The sequence below is a fragment of the Notamacropus eugenii genome, chromosome 5, assembly GCF_028372415.1.
Source record: "Notamacropus eugenii isolate mMacEug1 chromosome 5, mMacEug1.pri_v2, whole genome shotgun sequence".
In the NCBI taxonomy this organism is placed as follows: Eukaryota; Metazoa; Chordata; class Mammalia; order Diprotodontia; family Macropodidae; genus Notamacropus; species Notamacropus eugenii.
This window is the reverse complement of record NC_092876.1, coordinates 164,683,270-164,698,857: the sequence shown is the minus strand read 5'-3', so window position 1 is coordinate 164,698,857 and position 15,588 is coordinate 164,683,270. Positions and strand designations below refer to the sequence as shown.

The 15,588-nt window shown below is 38.7% G+C and overlaps 1 pseudogene; it reads right to left on the bottom strand.

The window, feature by feature from the left end:
- Positions 1 to 368: 368 nt before the first annotated feature.
- Positions 369 to 14,064, bottom strand: LOC140507733 (small acidic protein pseudogene; annotated as a pseudogene).
- Positions 14,065 to 15,588: the final 1,524 nt, after the last annotated feature.

Here is a 15,588-nt window from a genome sequence, read left to right as displayed (position 1 = left end):
AAAATAATACTAAGAAATACACACAAAATAGTACTAAGATGGTTCAACAATGTTCCTTAAATAATTTCATTAGAATGGATGTAAAAAAGTGAGGGGGGAGGAGTAGTTCTTTAGAGGGTAGATGCTGATAATGTGAAAGGAAGCTGGGAATCATATTTATTTGTCTTTTCTACAAATGCAACTCATGTTTCCCAAAAATGGATACATCATATTCATAAAACTGTCTCCAATGGCATCTTAAAGCATTTGCAGTTATTATATATGAAATCTTTGTAATTACTTAAAAGAAAGGTCATTTAAAAACTATAAGAAAAAGGTCTGTGCTACAGAAGCAGTCCTCTACTGTGCATTATAGCAACAAAGTTTATTTTGAATACAAAGACTAATCATACATGCAGAGTTATGAACCAGTGGATTTAACAAACATAATTTTGTAATTGATCTTTGCATCCTTCTTAGCTTTGGGGTCCTCCACCTCTTCTGACTGTTCCAACAACTTGTCATTCATCAACAGATTCCTCTTTCTCAGACTCTGAATTGCTTTCAGAGTCCTCTGGACTTGCAGTTGTCAGGTGAATCATCATCATAATCATCATCATCATCATCATCATCATCATCATCATTTCCGACAGCATCACCTTCCCCATCAGGATCCCCTGACTCACTGAAGTCAAGTCTACGATGTCGCCAATATCTCCCTGATAATTTATTCTCCATACTCTGTTGATACCATGATTTCAGTCCTTCATTCATTTTCTTATCTTCTTCCTCTGTTCTGAAGTGAGATGTAGACCTATGATCTCCTATAATAAGATGGCTGGTGTGTTCTTTCTTTCCAGCTCCCATTAGTCTTAAGTACTTTTGTATTGGCTCTTCATTGCCCAAGTCAGCTGCCTCCCAGTGGCTAGATGTGCCCTTCAGAGCTTGTGTGAGCAGGGGACTTGTGTTGTTCCCTAGGATGGCTTCTTTGGTGGACAGCAGCCTAAAAGACCCTCCCAGGGGCTCCCATGGCTCATTTACCCATTTGTTTATGCAGATATCTCTCTACCAAATTCTTGCTACACTCAGAGTCTGAACCATATGGATGAACACTTAGCAACTCAAAGCTATGTTCTCTCATTTTCACATGTGCTTTGGCTTACTAAATGGAGCTTACTATAAGCTCCTCAAGAGTCAAGACCATGAATTATTCTTCTTTGGTGTCCTCTCCCTCCCAGCTCCCATGATGCCCAGAACATTATTGGTGCTTAATAAATCCCTCTTTGCTGACTAAATGAAATTATGTTGGGGCTCTATCCATCCATACTTCTCAGTAGTTCTAACTATCTCCACCTTCTTCTCTGTGGGTCTCCTCCCTTGCTCATCACTTCAATCAGCAATCAACAAACATTGAGTCAGCACTTACAAAATAGTAGGCACTACTTTTCAGAAAGAAAAAAAAACATTCAGTTGGTAACTGAGTACACTCACTGGTGTTTTCATGAAGAATACATTTTAGTCTTGAAAACCAAGGCTAGATCTCCCAGAATACCTTTCAAGGGCCCTGAGGCTTAGAAGCTAAAATTTCTCTCCTAATTCTGAGGGATTGGCCCAGCAGGTTGGTTATGAGTTCTGTACCTTGGTTTTCCCATAGGTAATAATAATACCTGCTTCCTACCTCCCTCACAGGGAAGTTGTGAGATAATGTTTTAACACTCTTTGAGATCCTTAGATGAAAGGTGCCATATAAATATAAAGTATTATTATAGAACCCAGAACAATGGAGAATGATGGAAGCTTCATTGTTTAGGATGTTTACAACTAGGCTAAAAACACATCAGAAGTCTTATTATAGTGGGATTTGAGCTACTGCACCAGGTAGCCTGACCAAGAGAATTAACATGTGGCCAGAGTAACAGAAATGAGGTAATGCATCCATAGGAAACTGAAAGAAAATTTTCTAGTGAGTTTTGTTGAGTTTTCATAGAAAGGTATCAGAGTCAAAAGAATAAGAAAAAAGTATTGTATCTCACTTTCTCCATAGGTCAGATGAAGGACGTATTTATCAGTGTCCTTTTTTTATACTAGTTCACAAGGCATTCTGAAAGACTGTGAGTTAAGCACTGGAATTTGAGTTCAAGGCTGAATTTGGTTACAAGTCACTCCTTGTGCTCTGTTAGCAAGGGAATCCAGGGAGAGGTAGAGGGCAAAGGAATTGGCAAGAAATTGGTATCCAATTCTATTCCATAAGAATGTATGGAGCATCATATGTCCAAAGTAACCCAAGGAAGGTAAAGTGGGGCCAATGTACGTTTTTGAATCTTCTTCATGGGAATGTTGGGCAAAGGTAGAGAGTGGAGAACACACGATATATTGGTCCATATTTTGTTTATCTCCTTTTCTGGAATCCTTAATGACATCCTGTATGTGGAGACAGGATGGTGTCATTGATAGAGTGTTACAAATGAATGAAAAAATCAATAGAATGAAAGAGTGAATGAGAAAAGATTCATTTTTAAAAATTAATTTGTTTTCAGTTTTCAACAATAGCTTTCATAAGTCTTAAATTTTCTCCCCCTCCCTCTCCTCTTCCTCCCTGAGATGGCATGCAGTCTTATATGGGTTCTACACATACATTCTTATTAAATACATTTTCATATTAGTCATGTTGCATAGATGAATTAAAACAAAGGGGAGAAATGATGAGAAAAACCAAACCAAAACAAAACATAACACAAGAGAAAATAGTTTGCTTCATTTTGCATTCCAATTCCATAGTTCTTTCTCTGAATATGGATGGGCCTCAAGAGTTCTTTGGGAATGTTTTAGGTCCTTGCATTGCTTTGAAGGACTAAGTCTCCCAGAAAAATTCCTTGCACACAGTGGTCATTGCTGTGCACAAAGTTCTCCTGGCTCTACTCCTTTCACTCAGAATCAGTTCATATAAGTCTTTCCAGGCCTCTCTGAAGTACTCCTGTTCATCATTTCTTATAGCACAATAGTATTCCATTACATACATATACCACAACTTGTTCAGCCATTCCCCAATTGATGGGCATCCCTTTGATTTCCCAATTTTTGGCCACCACAAAGAGCGCTGCTATAAATATTTTCGTACATGTGGGACCTTTTCTCATTTTTATGATCTCTGGGAATACAGGCCTAGAAGCAATATTGCTGGGTCAAAGGGTATGCACATTTTTGTAGCCGTTTGGGCATAGTTCCAAATTGCTCTCCAGAATGGTTGTATGAGCTCACAGCTCCACCAACAATGGATTAATGTTCCAACTCTCCCACATCTTCTCCAACATTTACCATCTTCTGTTTTGTCATGTTAGCCAATCTGATAGGTGAGATGTGATACCTCAGAGTTGTTTTGATTTGCATCTCTCTAATCAATAGTGATTTAGAACATTTTTTCATATGACTATAGGCACTTTTAATTTCATACTTTGAAAACTGCCTGTTCATATCCTTTGACCATTTATCAGTTGGGGAATGACTTTCATTCTTGTACATTTGACTCAGTTCTCTTTATATTTTAGAAATGAGGCCTTTATCACAGGCACTAGTTGTAAAAATTCTTTCCCAGTTTTCTGCTTCCCTCCTAATCTTGGTTGCACTGGGTTTGTTTGTGCAAAACCTTTTCAATTTAACGTAATCAAAATTATCCATTTTGCACTTTAAAATGTTCTCTATCTCTTGTTCAGTCATACATTTCTCTATTCCCCATAAATCTGACAAATATACTGTCCCTTGCTCCCCCAATTTGTCTATATTATCAGCCTTTATACCTAGAACATGTACCCATTTGGACTTTATTCTTGTGTACGGTGTCAGGCATTGGTTAATGCTCAGTTTTTATCACACTATTATCTAGTTGAGAAAGCATTCATTAAGCACTTACCAGGTACTAAACATTTGGTATAAAAATAAAAAAGCTAAAACAATCTTTGTATTCAAGGCATTTACATTCTAACAGAGGAAGATAACCCACATGGGGAATGGAGATGAGGTAGGGATATTTTGGTTTAAAAAGTCTTAGGGACCATGAAAGGAGCCACAGTGAGAAGGTTGGTTCACAGTGAACAAAGCATTGGACTTGGAGTCAGGCAGTCCTGACTTTCAATCCAGCCTCAGACTTTACGCATTATGTAACTTTGGGAAGATCATTTAACTTCTCTTAGTGTGTTGTTTCAACTGTGAAATGGGGACAACAGCACTTACTTTAAGGAGCACATAAGATATATTTATAAAAGGCACTTAGCATAGTGTCTGCTGCATACTAGGTTTTATATACAAACATTTATGCCTTTCCTTTTCACTCTCCCATAGGAGAGATGGTCATATCCTTTCCAGGAACAGTGACAGCGTAGATTTGATTAGGGTTCCAGGCATGCAAAGCTGGGGCAGGGTGGTGGGGAAGGAAGCGAGGAGACCTATGGTTTCTGTTCTGGGAGGCCTGGAAGGGGGTAAAGAGATGTCCAGAAGTGAAGAGAAGTGTGGATGGAGCTGTGCCTAGCTGCTGTGGTCAGCTGAGATAAACAGAATCAGGGCAGCAGTTCCCCCAGTCAGGAATTCTAAGGATCGAGCCATGACATTCTCTGGAGCTCAGTTTTTATTCTGTGAATCATGTCAAGAAGATGTCCAGCACAGGGCAGTTAGATGGCACAGTGGATGGAGCACCAGCCCTGGAGTCAGAAGGACTTGACTTCAAATCTAGCCTCACACACTTACTAGCTTGTGCCTGTGGGCGAGTCACTCCAATTGCTTCAGAAAGAGAAGCAAAGTAAAACTGAAGGTGGGCATAGATTTAGTGAGTTACTGAGATAAACACCAATCAGGACATCCAATAATTTATGATGTTTGTTGAGGGCTTTACCATCCTTTCAGTCACTCAGATTCACAACTTCTGGGTTACTCTTGACTCCTCACTTTTTATCACCTCACACATATGATCACTTGCAAAACTTTTCCAGTTCTACCCCAAATGAGTTCTCTCAGGGTGGTTCCACTCTGCTAACTCATATGGCCACCATCTTTCATCTCTTCTCTTCTGGACTGTTGCAACAATTTTCCTAATAGGCCTTCTTGCCTCCAATTTGTCTCCCACATAGATGTCAAGGCTATATTCCTAAAGCATAGGTATAACCATATTATTCTCCTGCTCCATGAATTCCGTTGGCTCTCTGTTCTCTATTTTTAAATAGAAACTCCTGTTTTACTTAAAGGTATTTATGATCTGGCTCTGACCTCCATCCTCCCTTCTCAGCTTGTTTTTTGAGTTTCATGCATTCCTTAGTCTGACCAAACTGGCTTCTTGCTCTTCCTCACACATGATATTCTATGTTCTATCTCTAACTCTTTGCATCCCCCTTGCCTAGAGGGATCACCTTCTTGATTGCCTACATTTCTTAGATTCTTGTGTTTCCTTCAAAGCTTAGCTTGGCTACTACTCCATGAAACATTTCCTATTCCTCACAGCCACTTGTGCCTTCTCCCCATGCTACCTTGTATTATCTTGTCTATATGGTGTACACATATGTATGTGTGTTGTTTCCCCTGATAAAACATAAATTCCTTGAGAGTAGAGATTGTTCATTTTTGCATTTTGCATTTGTATCTCCAGTGCCTAGGACAATGCATGGCACAATGTAAATGTGTCATAAATTCTTGATTGATTTATTGGTTGTATGACTATGGCCTATTGCTTAATATTTTAAAGTTTCAGCTTCCTTATTTGCAAAATGGGATAATGGATACCTGCAGGACATACTCATCTGGTTTTTGAATGAAATGATGTATGCAAATTGCACTAAAACTTTAAAGCTTTGTACATAATGTCAGTTATGATTACACCACTTCTTGCACACATATTACTGTTGGGTAGTGGTTGAAGTCTCTTTATACCCACCGTACATCTTTCCTCTGCCTTTAGGGTCAATCATCATTTTGCTTCTTGGGAATCATGGTACTCTAAGACTGGATCTCACAAAACATTACCAGGAATGAATTAATGAATGAACAAATGAATACAGGAAAAAAAAAAGCATTTGTTAGGTGCTTCTTACCAAGACAATATTGTTTGTTTTAAAGGGAGGTTTTTGTGTCAAAGAGCGGTATATTACAAATTGTAGATCATTGAAGTGAAAAAGGAATTGATGGACCAGGTGGTCCCATTGTGCCATTCTATTTATGAGAAAACTCTGATCGAGTCAGTCCCTCATAATTCTACAATATGCAGATATTACTTCAAAAAAAGGTGAAAGATAAATTCATGTATCTGTCCATAATAATCTATGAAAGGGAAGTAGGATAATAGAGGGCCATTCTTGATTTTGAGGTAGCATAGTCAGGCCCACATGTCAAACATTACTTGGTGTAACCATGGACTTAAGTATGGCAATTCTATCTTTTTTCCTTCTCATCTTGCCAGGCCCCTTAATAGGTAATAATAAGTACCAGTCCTAGGAAAGGCTAACAGTTGTCTAAAAACCAAATCAGGTGTTGATTCCTTTTAGGATCCTTGACCTTGCGGGGATCTTTCCCCTCACTCTCATTGGTATAATTACCTGGTATTTCTTCAGGCTTTCTTCACATATGCCCATATCAGAACTGAACAAAATTCTCACATATGCTATATCAGGAGAAGAAATGGAAATAGTATTGGAATGTAGACTGTAATTCCAAGCTTTGCCAGTAATATTAACCATATGACCTTGAGAAAACCATGTCATCTCTTTGGGATTCAGTTTTTCTCATCAGAAAAATGGCAATGATATTACTTGTTCAACACTCTGCAGATGCTATAGGGATCAGATGAGGTAATTTATATAAAGCACTACAGATCCACAAAAGCTATCATTATTTCTGAAAGCTCTTATTAGTTAATTAACTTCATTAACACAATACTCTACTCTACAAGGGAACCTCAGGCTCAAGGCTCTGTTCATACTTTGTCACTGACTCAGAAAGTCACCCTAGGCTCATGATTTCACCCTGTGATACCTCAGTTTCCCCACTGGGGTATGAGCTCTGACAAAGCCTCCCTTTCCCATAGGAATTCAAGAAGCACAATTAGAATTGGCATTAAGATTCAGCTATTAAAAAGGGAGGAAGTCTCTTACTTTTCTTTCCCCTCCAAAATGATTTCCCTTACACATTTTCTTTGTGGGCAACTGACCTTGGTCAAGAAGGATGATGGCTAAAGTAGCTTGAAGCCAGGCACTTGACGAACTATAAAATCTGGTCTCCTCCCACCAGCCTGGGATACTCCAAGTACAGTGGCCAGAACCTCCTGGAAGATCAAGAGGAAGCTAAATTGTTGGCCCAAGGAAATTGGCATTCTCACAATGGCTTGGCTGTTGAGAGAATTACTATGCATTTGGACAGTGAATCAAGAGACAAACCTTGGCTCTGCCTCTAACTAGTTATATAACTTTGGGCAAGATACTTTACCTCTTGGGCCTGCCCTTTCTTTCTCTGTATAATAAAATCATTGTACTAGTTCACTGAGATCCCTTTAAATCTCTCTCAAATCTTTTAGATTTAAATCTCTCTGCTTGATGGGAACACAGTCAGTGATAGAATATGTCAGGAAGCAGTGGGGGCTAGGTGTAGGTGTATAGTTATCTTCTTTGGATGAAAGAAAGAATATTTTTGTGACATCCGTGGCTGATGTTCACAGCAGGGAAGAAATAATAGCAAGTCCATGAGCTTTGTAGTTTCTAGTGTCAAGACTAATCTTGGGATTCTATCTTTATTGAGATCATTAGTGGTCATGAACAAATGAAAATATGTTTGGAATTATACAAGTGCATTTGAATTTAATGTACTCGTGTATGTGTAACATATATTTATTTTTATAGCTCCCTTTCATCTTTAAAAATGATGCTGCTTGTTGTGGCTGCCATAAGTCTGCATGTGGATACAAAGATTTAAATGAGAACATTCAATCATTCATTCAACAAGCATTTATTATTAGTCCTTTCTTGCAGTGCGTATGCAAAGATGCTTCTCTGATTGTGGCTATGACTAATCAATTAATCAATCAATCAACCAATCTTTATTAAACTCTTACTCTGTGCCATGCAATGTGCTTTGTTCTGAGAATACAATGAAAGGCAAAAACTACCACTATTATAGCATCTAACTCTAGGGAACTTTCTGCTTCTTGAACTTGTTTCCTCTGCTTTCAGGGTCAATCATCATTTTGTTTTGTTAAATCAAAACAAACCAGAAATACCAATTTCCCTTTCTTGATTGCTTCTGCAATCTGTATACTTGCCTGTTTGTAGCAGCCATACAAAATTCAGAGGCAGGGTGACTTAATGAATTAAGTATTAGACCTGGAGTCAGAAAGGCAAGGGCTTTCATGCCACCTCTAATGATTACTGGTTGATTGACAAAATCCTTGACCCTTTGTGTCACCATTTATAAAACAAGGAGAATAACACCTTTGGGTACCTATTTCATAGGCTTGTTGTGAGTTTCAAATGGGATAATGGAAGTAAAGTGCTTGGCAAATTTTAAAGTACTAGGTACATTTTATTCATCTACAACTACTATTAAACATGTGGCTCATCCAGATATTTTGCCAAAATGGTGCTAAAGATCTAGATTTTTAGGAGTTTCCAGAGAAGTTGACTGGTATTTCTAGTTTTTCTCTGACTTTCTCTACATGCCCTTGTAGCCTTTCTTCTCCATAGGTTCTCAAAGTGGGCAATACCACTTCCTGAGGGCACTGCAATGATCCAGGAAGGGTGGTAGTAACCTCAGATGTATTTGGAGGGGGCATTGAATAAAAATAAGGGTGCAACAGAGGCATAAGGAAAGAAAAAAATAAGAAAAATTTAAAAAACCATTTGCAAATGTTTCATCTGTTGTGTAATAGAGTTAAAGTCATAGTGATTACATTATTTTTCAAATAAACACAAAATGCAAGTTATAACTGATTGGTGGTTAAGTCCACCAGCAGGTCTTCACAAGCAAGTGTTGGCAGGTGAGTATGTCATGCATTGTCAGGAAGTCCAGCATGCATCAACAAAAATATATGCATGTAATGATTTGTTTACTATATATACATGTATAATATTTTATATATTACACATTATAATATTACATATGCTATAACTATACAGTTACAAGATGAAATATTTCATCACCAAAATTTCAATGCAGGAAAAAACCCGCACAAATGAACAAGACACAAATTTGGAAAAAAAAAAGCCATTAAAGGGTTAAAGAAAGTACATGGGTGGGGCGGAGTAATGGGGTTTTTTGAAAAGGGGGTGGTAGGCCAAATAAATTTAAGAAACTCTGCCTACACAACCAGATTGCAGGCACCTATCCTAGGATACCAGGCACCATGTCAAAGTAACAAAGAACAGTCATCAGGCTTTTAATTCTCTAGGGAGGGAGTGTATTCCTTCAACTTAGAAATGATTCAAATCAATAAGTATTTATCAAGCACGTAATAAATAATACATGCATAGCACTGTGGTAGATACTCTTGACAGAGAGACAAAAATGGTATGATGGGAGAGGGCTAAATTTGCATCCAGGAAGAATGGGTATTGAATGTTGCCTCCAATATTCACCTCATTTAACCCCATCACCTCATTTTCCTCATTTATAAAATGGGAATATTCTTAAGCATCAAGGATGGTCATGATTGTCAGAGCTTATGCTAGACATGGGGCTGGAGGATGAAAACAAGGTACTATTGGGCAATGGGTCTCCAAGAAGAAAGATGAAGATGAGGAGAAAAGCATAAATGGATCTCTTAACAGTGGTGAGAGTGCACCACGAGCAGATGGAGAAATGAATGAAGGTTGAGGAGAGGCTATGATTATGTGTGTCTGCCTGATGCTGTACTGAGGAGGATGTGCACAAGAGATGTTCAATTTCTGTATTCTAAGGACTACTATGTAGTTTACACACACTTCAAAAGTGCTAGGCACTTTCTGGTCTGTTCTAGACTTTGCCTTTTGGGTTGCCACTGGCATCATTCTCATCACCCTGAATCTCAAACACCACTGTAATTTGTGTTACTGACTTTTTGTGTGAGGTCTCTGGGCTCAGACTCGGACAGAGAACCCCTGTATGATCCATAGCAGCTCCATCATAATAAAACCCAATGACCTGTGGAAATAAAAAATAAAATGAAGATAATAATGCCTATAGTGTTCACCTCAGAAGGTTGTCATGAGGTGCACATGAGGTACAGTATATGTTGTTGTTGTTGTTTTCAGTTGTATCAGACCTTTTGTGATCCCATTTGTGATACTGGAGAGGTTTGACATTCTCTAGTTTATTTTATAGATGAGGAAACTGTGGCAAACAGGACTAAGTGACTTGTCCAAGGTCACACAGCTAGTAAATACCTGAGACCAGATTTGAACTCAGGAAGATGAGCCTATCCACTCTATCCACTGCATCACCTAGCTGCCCAATAATTGATAGCACTTAAAAATCTTTAAAATGTCATATAATATCAGTTATTATTATGAGGTATTCGGGGTGATATGAAAGAAATATGAAATAGTTCCTGTCCTCAAGGAGTTTCTACTCTTGTTGGGGAGGAAAGATATGCACATAGGAAATAGCTACGAAGCAAAGCAAGACTAACAAGATTAATTGTCAAATGAGTGGTAGATGTACCAAGTCTGATGGGAGTCCAAAGGAGAGAAAGGGTTGAGGAATGCTGGAGTAATTCAGGGAAGTTTCCTAGAATGTGTGGGTACTGATGTTGGGACTTGAAGGATAAGCTGGATTTGGTTGGGTGTAGACAAGTGAGGAAGGCAAAATATTAGGGATGAAGAAATAAAGCCTTTGTCATCCTGGAAATCCTAATGGACTGAATATCTTTCCTCTCATTTGCCTAGGTACCTTGCCAGTAACATTATCAACTAATGTGTGCAATTAGGCATGAGACAGGTCCACCTTGGACACTATCCAAGGGTAATTTCATAGAATGTTAGTGCTAGAACGAATCTCAGTGATCATTAAGACCAAGCCCATCATCTTGGAAATGAACAACCTGAGGCCAAAATGATTTCATGATAGCACTGCTTTACCTTAAACGTGCCCTATAGAAATCAGCTTCTTAAACTGTCATATTGAAATGAGGGAACTTTCCTGAGAGCTCAGTGAACTGATAGACTTAAGTAATATCTGTCACCTCTTTCTAGATGAAGAAATGGTGAGAGAAAACTTTTATGGTCACACAATTGATGAAAAGGTGTAGAGAATATGACATTCCATTGTATCTATTGTTTCCCCTACTAAAAACCCACTTCATTACATAGAATAAGATGCAGCCTTAAAGCTTACCTCTAGCAAGATATTTTACATACAAATGTAAAGATCACGGAAGCTTTGTTGATAGCTGCAACCATAGCAGTAACTTCGTTTAATGATGAGTGAAATATAGAATAGAAAGATGTATGATCTCCAAAGTTTGTTTTGGAGGATGTTTGGTGTTATAGAAAGACCTCCAGACCTGGAAGGTTCCAAATCCTGCCTCTGACATTTACTCCTTCTATAACTATGGACAAGTGGTCTATGGTGCTTAGCGTAGTGTTTGGCACATAGTACATGCTTAGTAAATGCATTCATTTGTTCTCAGAATTCAAGTTCCCTCATCTATAGCATCAAGTTCACACTGCTCCCAAAACAGACATTTTCAGTCCCAGAAAGCTATTCCAGGTTTGAGGCATTCTATGGGTCAGCCTTTACTCAAATCATAACTCAGGAATACTTCCTGATGTGTTTAACTTTACCAGATAAAACAGAGGGCACAATGAATTCAAAGCAAAAGAAAAAGAATCAAAAGGTATGATGAAATGAGTGGAAAAGAAGATTTTCCCTGAACACAAAAGTTATATTTTCCCACAGATTATATACCATCTATGGAGGAGGGGATTGAATGTGGGAAACACTGTCCAGAAAACTTGTGTGGCCATAGTAACATGCCTCCAATACTGAAGAGTTGCTAAAACCTTATGGTAATATTATCATGCTACTTTGCTGATTTCTGCTGGGCATCTCTGCCAAGCTGCTGCAGCTGTTCCGTCCTGACATTTGACACTTTTCACCAGCAGTGTAGCTTTTTCCCCTGCAGGATGTATCCGGTTGCTCCTTCACTTACAAACCCGGAGATTATATTTAGCTCTTTTGTGAAGCAGACTCTAGCCAGCTACATCTAGCCAACTAGCTAGAGAAGCACTTAGACCAATTGTTTTTTGAATGATTCTCCTTTGCTGCTGCTCACATTCATTCTCAGCCCAAACTCCAAATAATGGCAAGAAATTCCTTTCAACTCCATTCACATCCCTGTGTTGTTAACCCGGCTCCCCTTCAAATCTTCATGATGACTATACTTACCAAAACTGTGAAAGATCTGAGTAAACCTGGAATGAAGAGAATATTTTCTATCCCTGTAATGGACCTGAACCAACTTGGGAACAATACTGTCAAGGGCTGGGTCAAGTTGTTCGAGATGTCAGTTCCTCCTCTACTTTCTCCACCCCCACCAATCACCTCCAGCAAATAAAATATTAACATATTAAAATGAGAGTATTAAAATAATACTCACAGTACCTACCGATAAATGTTGTTCTGAAGTTAAGCTTAGAAAATATTTATAACACTTTGCAAATCTTAAAGTTCTCTGTAAATGCAATTTATTATTATTATTATTTCCAGTTTAGGACCCAAATGAAAGAAGCATTACCTATGACTGAGGTAAGAATATACAGTTTAATAACTCAATTTGATGTAACAAGTTAGAAAGATGTTGATTCAGAGACATGTAGTTATAGGAAGGATTCTAAATAGTCTCTCCAAAATAGGGAGTATGGCAGTTTTTATGGTCTGAGAAAAAGAGTTTGTTATTTTTGAAGCTCTCTCTAACTTTCCTTCCTTGTAAGCAGGGCAGGGTGATTTGGTTTTTCTTACTTCCACTAGATGGCAGAGTGAACAGAATGCTGAGCCTGGAGTCAGGAAGATCTGAGTTCAAATTCATCCTCACACACTTACTAGCCATGTGACCCTGGGCAAGTCACTTAACCTTTGTCTGTCTCAGTTTTCCCAACTGTAAAGAGGTTCATAATAGCACCTACCCCCCAGATTGTTGTGAGGATCAGATTAGATAATATTTATAAAACACTGTGACTGGCGCACGGTGGGCACTTAATGCTTATTTCCATTAAGTTATCCTTGTGTGTTTGTCCTTTGTTGCCGAAGAAGACCATGCCGTCAGAGAAATAATGACTTGCACTTGACTTTGTTTTGAGTGAGGGAGGGCTGTGCAGGTCACCAACCTCACTTCTCTTTCAGAGCCATCTGAATCCAGTGACCAGATATTCATCAGGATGACTAGAGATGACCTAGGATGAGGCAATTGAGGTTAAATGATTTGAAGTATCTGAGGTGAGATTTGAACTCAGGTCCTCCTGACTCCTGCACTGGTGCTGTATCCACTGCACCACCTAGTTGCCCCAAGTTAGCCTTGTAAGGAGATAGAGAAACTTAGTTTTTCGATTAACCTTGCAAGTGGACTGGGCTAACGGTAAACCTAAATACAGGGAAGTAAAGGTGCCTGATAAATTCACACTGAAATGTAGGCTAGTTTAAAAATGGAGTCACTTATATCAATACAAGATTCCCCCTTCCCCCACGGCAAACACCCCTCTTCCCACTATGGATGGAGAGGTCCTTCAGATGCTGGTTTTCAGCTGATATTGAGCTGATTGCATCAGCCCCAGAATACTTTAGGGTCTCCTAAATAGGAATCAGAATTTGGCTGAACTATCCACCAAAAAAAAAAAAAAACCAAATAGATGAAGAAAGCTTATCTATAATTATGACATGCTGTTCAGTGAGCCTTACAGAATATCAGCACATTTAACTCAGACACTAGTCAATGTTCATTGATCTGGACTTCATATCCCATCCAGTTATATACCTACACCATCTTGCTACTTGTCCTCCTCCACTGACCTGCTCTTTCTTACCTGGACTAGCACTTTCCACACCAGAAATGAGACTTGGACTTCCACATCCAGGTATTCCTGAATCCATGTTATAGTCCCTAGGAAAGTTAATCCTCTCCTCTTTGGATGCTCCTGCCCAAAGGCCCAATTCATCTAATTTGTAACTGAATGAATGAAAACTATTCCATTGCCTTCTGTATCCACTGGCCTGGCCAGACTTAGACATTAGACCGTTGTTTGGCATCACATTCCATCCATCTATCCATCCATCCATCCATCCATCCATCCAGGACATCTTGATCCTCTTCTGTCCCTCCTCCCTCACCCCTCACTTTTCTCCTTCCAAAACAAAACATTCTTTCTGAGTCACCTCTCCCCTATATGTAGCATCTTACCCTATTTGAATGTAAGTTCCTTGAGGGCAAGACCAGTCTCTTTATTCAGTCTTTGTATCCACAGTACTTACTATAGTGTAAGGCGCATAATAAATGTTTAAATGGTTTTTCATGCATTCATTCATTCATTGAGGAAAAAAGTGGAAATCACATTTGGAAAATTCACAAGACTTTTAACAACCACAACCTGTTTCCTGAAACAAAAAAATCACTTAAAAAAATAACATTTTTATGGTGATTCTATATCACATCATATTATAGAATGCCACAATTTTGGAAGAATAAAAATTATGGGTGACCCAAAAGACTCTAGGAGAGATGCATGATGAATCATATATAGGTTGCAGCATATTAGCCACAACAAATCATATATATCATCCAGGAACTGTATGACCAAAAAAGGAAACAGGTCAGTCATATGGTATTAGGTTAACAGATAGCCTGAATTCTGAGCTAGCAGGTGAAGTCAAAAGACTTGGGAAAGGACCTCCATCTTGTTAGATGAGTACCTTATGGAGAGTCTATGAAAGAGCATAGATATTAAGAATGCAGGGTATTAAGATACCAGTCAGTGCCATTGGAATTACTGCATACATTTGCCTCATATCCATCAGATGGGTTCCAAATTTTCCTGTTTCTGTTGAGGGCACTACCATCTGCCCAGTCACATTGGCTGGCAATTTGGCATCATCTTTGATTTTTCACTCTCTCGTACCCTTATTATCCAATCAGCTACCAAGTCTCATCAATTTTACACCAACCACATCTTTCATTCATTGTGTTAGTCAACATCTTAGTTCAGGCCCTCATCACTTCTTACCTGGATTGTTGCAGTATCCTCCTAACTGAACTCCAGGCACCAAGTCTCTTCCCTTTTCCATCTGTACTTGCTGTGATCATATCACTACCCTCTTCAATAGGTTTCAGTGGAACCCTCTCATCTCCAGGATAAACTATAAACTTTTTATGTGATATTTAAATCCCCTTGCAATCTATCATCCACTTCACTTTTCATATTTATTTCATGTTATCCTCCTTTATGCACTTGGAATTCTAGGCAAAAAGGCTTACTTACTTTTTCCTGAATTTGACATTCTGTATATTCTCTCTGTACTTTATACAGGATGTCTCCATGACTGGAGAGGACTTCAAAAGTACAGCTATTTGCATATTATAGATGTTGAATAAATATCATTGGATTGGATTGAGAGCAATCA